Source organism: Euprymna scolopes, chromosome 6 (assembly GCF_053919585.1).
Source record: "Euprymna scolopes isolate OS-2025 chromosome 6, ASM5391958v1, whole genome shotgun sequence".
Classification (NCBI taxonomy): domain Eukaryota; kingdom Metazoa; phylum Mollusca; class Cephalopoda; order Sepiida; family Sepiolidae; genus Euprymna; species Euprymna scolopes.
This window is the reverse complement of record NC_136487.1, coordinates 65,672,117-65,676,406: the sequence shown is the minus strand read 5'-3', so window position 1 is coordinate 65,676,406 and position 4,290 is coordinate 65,672,117. Positions and strand designations below refer to the sequence as shown.

At 37.5% G+C, this 4,290-nt stretch overlaps 1 protein-coding gene across 8 annotated transcripts in view; it reads right to left on the bottom strand.

Annotated features, from left to right (window-relative positions):
• LOC145277675 (bestrophin-4-like) overlaps positions 1 to 502 on the bottom strand; it is a 315,957-nt gene extending 315,455 nt beyond the window's left edge. For 4 of the 8 annotated variants that reach the window (XR_013868194.1, XR_013868195.1, XM_080129344.1 and 1 more), the window contains exons 1-2: positions 269 to 501; positions 1 to 158 (exon numbers count right to left, since the gene is read on the bottom strand). The exon at positions 1 to 158 is cut by the window's left edge and continues 93 nt beyond it. The gene's annotated coding sequence lies outside the window, so the exon portion shown is untranslated. Of the gene's footprint in view, positions 159 to 268 lie in introns of all 8 variants that reach the window. The other 4 variants (XM_080129342.1, XM_080129348.1, XM_080129346.1 and 1 more) reach the window with 3 other exon arrangements.
• Positions 503 to 4,290: the final 3,788 nt, after the last annotated feature.

The window sequence follows — 4,290 nt, the reverse complement described above, 5'->3', positions numbered from 1 at the left end:
AGGAAGTCAAAGGCAAACGGCTGTTGCGATAATGCAAAATCATTTGCAAAAGGCTATCGAAAGAGGTGGAGAGTACTGAAAATATGGGGAGACTTGTAGTCACGCAGATTCCAGGTAACACCAACTGTTGCTGTCAGTGAGCATTCTCTGATGACGACCTGCGAGAGAACTCCCAGTGAGTAGTAGTAGTAGTAGTAGTAGTAGTAGTAGTAGTAGTAGTAGTAGTAGTAGTAGTAGTAGTAGTAGTAGTAGTAGTAGTAGTTCTTACCTGGACGCGAGCTGTGTATTTTAAAGATTCAGAATAATTTTTAACAGTTGACAACGACTGCCCGACAGAAACCGCCAAACTTTCGTAAAGTCGACCGATTGGACTGACGGTCGAGAAAGGTGTAGGGGATAAAGAGATATACAAAATGAATAGTAGTGCCCGGGTCGGATGAGAGAGAGGGGAAGGTCGTTGTAGAACGTGATATAATGATATGTGGGTTGGTGACGGAGAAAGGATGTTTTATGACCTCTTCTCGCGTCGAACGGATGTCATGCTATAAGACACACTTTTTGTTTTGGAAGAGAAGGATAAATAATATCTTCGGTTGGCTTTATATTTTCCAAAACCATACAGTCACATTTTTTTAAGTACTATAGCTGGAGAAGGAACAAAAAGTACTATAGGTGGAGAACAAAAAGAGAAAACTATTCGAAAAAGGGATGTGCGATGAAGATTAGCATAGGACATTGAAATTATACATACGAGGTGCCTTCAGTAAGTTTCCAGACATTTTTTACGTATGGAAACTTATTGATAGTACACACATGAAACTCTAGTCCCCTTCGACATGATCTCCTCCGGGTGCAATGCACTTGTTGTACCGTTCCAACGACTTCTGCAAAGTTCCATGAAAGTCCTCTTTTGTGAGCGTGTCAATGACACTCATCACGGCTTCTTTCATCTCTTCAATTGTCTCATGACGACAGCCTCTAAGGTTTTGCTTAGGAATTACCAAAAGACACAGAGAGCAAGATCTTGACTAAAGCGGAGGGGGAGAAACTGCCTTCATGCCCATCTTGGTCAAATAGTCTGATCTTTCTGAGCACCTTTGGGACAAACTTCGCGCAAATCTATCGCATTTTCGGGAATAATTATGCGTAGTTCCTGTTATATATTGGTTATCATAAAGGGAATCGTGTGTGTGACATGTATTTTCAGAACCTACCTCTGCTTCTTCGATGTTGGACCATCTGGAAATTTCTCATCCTGGAGGGAGACTTGATACCTGCTTGACGAAGATTTATCACTCCAAGACGATGAATGGGTTTTATAGTTTTTATTTCACTTTCCCCAGAGGTCCTGCAGAAGGTGGAAGTGAAATCGGCGTGTGTGGGTTCTTCTTCTACACACGTCAGCGTTCGTCTCCCCCCTCCCCAGTGAGAGGGGGAGACAACGGGAAGCCGTCCGTCTTCTTCAAAGCCCAAATCAAATCTCACAGATCTAGCCAACCTGACCACGTCACTCATACGTAATCTGGTCAGCTGACCTTCGGTTCTGGTAAACGTGTCTACACTCCACTTTTACTCACCTCTCTCTCTCTCTCTCTCTCTCTCTCTCTCTCTCTCTCTCTCTCTCTCTCTCTCTCTCTCTCTCTCTGTAACAGTTCCCACATTGACATCAAACTGCACTTATTGTCCCTATAGACACACGGCGGTCCTTATCCATGAAATTCTTTATTTGTCCAATCAACTCTGACATTCTTACTCTCCCCACACTTTTTATCATCCCTCACATACCCCCTGACTTCCTTGAATCTCTTATGCCACTCAAAAACTGATGCTTGATTTATGCAAGATGAGCCAAAATCAGTCTGAAGCATTCTATACGTTTCTGTGGCATTTTCAACTTTAAAACAGAATTTCATTGCATATCGTTATTCTAAAGTGTCCTCGCGTCCAGATTGCATCTTTGAAATTCACCAGCTGTAACAATCAGGCTTTGAACCTGAAATCATAAAAATTGGTCAGTCACATAGCATACTGAATTTTCAAGAGTACACAACAAATTCAAATGCCTCTATAAAAAAGTCTGGAAATTTATTGAAAGCACCGCGTATATGTAATTGCCACTGCTAGTTTAGTATAATTAAACTCGATTAAGAGGTTGAAGTAAAGTGGTGGAAAGTGGTACGTGGGTTCAGGGATTAATACCATGCAAACGGTAAATTTGCCCCGGGTTTGATTATCAGATTCGTTGTCAGCGACCTCGATTACCTCTAAAAAAACAAATTAGAGTGGTCGGTGTTCTGTTGTAACGTATTCCTATATTTACCAAAAAAATAAAATTAATACACTAAGTTAGGTAAAATTTGCATAGAATGCTCTGCTTTACGGTTGTTATAAAAATGGAACAGAAATTTAAATTTCGTTCTCTTTTAAATTCGGTACATTTATACATTACGTCCAACATCGTTCACATTCGATATATCAACTTTTATAGGTTTTCGGGTATGCTGACAAGGTTAGGGGTGTCTATTCCTAAAGCCGTTCTTAACATGGGGAGGTTGGAGGTGTCTATTCCGAGAGCCGTTCTTAACATGGGTAGATTGGAGTGTTTATTCGTGGTAAACGTACCCGACAATCTATAAATATCGACATTTCCAATGTGAGCGGTGTTAAGCTTATGTAAAAAATAACAAAAAGATATACCAAACTGACTTTTTTCGTTTAAAAATGAAATTATTTCCCTTTCGTTAATAACTTTTTTTATATATTTTCTGTTTTATATATATAAAGTACAATTGTTGAATGTTATTCTTTTGATTATATTCATTTGTGGAGGAGCACAATTAAAAAAAGATTAAAACGGAGCGAAATTTAAGTTTCCGTTCTATTTTTACAACAACTGTTAAAACAGCGCATACTCAGCAAGTTTTATCGTAACTTACATTATATTAAAAAACCGAGCTACCCATAAAAATCTGATAGCTGAGTTTCAACTCTGCTGAAAATATTGGAAAAAAAGGAAAAATAGAACCTCTCCCAAAACACACTGGCAATAATTTGGTTTCGTCCTTCCCTTGAGTGGGGGATTGATTTACTAGGATTTGTATTAGAAGCTGAGCACTTATTAAAATTATTTAATTGTTGAATTTGCATTTTGGTTAAATTTGTTAGTTTGCAATCGTTGATAGCCCACTCAAAAAATTGAACAAAAGACGAAATTAAAAAGAATGGTATTCATGCAGAATTTGACCCCCCCCCCGGATTCCAATTATGGTTAGGGTTCGATCGGCAATCACCGGATTCAACCGAGCGTTGTTCAAATGTTGAAACACTAAATCAACATTTTATTTTTTTATTTATTTTTTTTTTTTTTTGCATAATAGATTAATGATGGGAGTATTTTTTCTGTTTATTTTCTTAACAAAAAATAATTTGACATTCTCTTGAAAAAAAAAATCAAACTTTTCTCTACTTTCACCAAACTATTTACAGTGTTCATATAAAGCATTAATATGTTCTTTTTACAATAAAAATTCCGTTTTCAAAAAGAAACGTTTACTGCTAAATTTCTTTTTAAAAAAAAGTGCAAATTTTCCTGAAAAAAAACTTTCACCTAACAATTTATAGTAAAAAATTAATCTTTTGGGGGGCCCCAACTTTTATTGATAAAGAAAAATTGCAAAAAATAATAAAAGTAAATAAACAATACAAAATGCAATTTTTCTTGGGGAATGTGTTCCATTTTAACAAACTGAGCCACAGCAACGCGTGGCCGGGTACAGCCAGTATTTATATATATGTATTCATATATATATATATATATATATATATATATATATATATATGTATATATATATATGAATACATACACACACACACACACACACACACACACACATATATATATATATCCGGCGCAATCACATTGTCACACCGGTTCTCGCCAAATCATCGAAGTTAAGCAACGTTGAGCCTGGCCAGTACAAAATGGGTGACTATTTAGGAAGGCTAGGCGCTGTATGTACCGTGCCGAGTCGTATAAATTTCCAGGTTGGTACCTGGGGATGTATTAATTTACTGGGAGAGATGCACCCTCAGTCTTCGTTAAGACATGCATCTAGGAGAAGGAAACGCTGATGTAAAATCTGCGGTCTACTGTATATTTTGTCTTGTGGAAGTCATCTGCACCGACAAAGACAGCAGTAATGCCAAAAACATGGATGGTTCTACACAAAGCCTTCACCACTATAAACAAGTAGTCCGTGTGGAATTTCGAACAACTTAATTGTTGTGGCA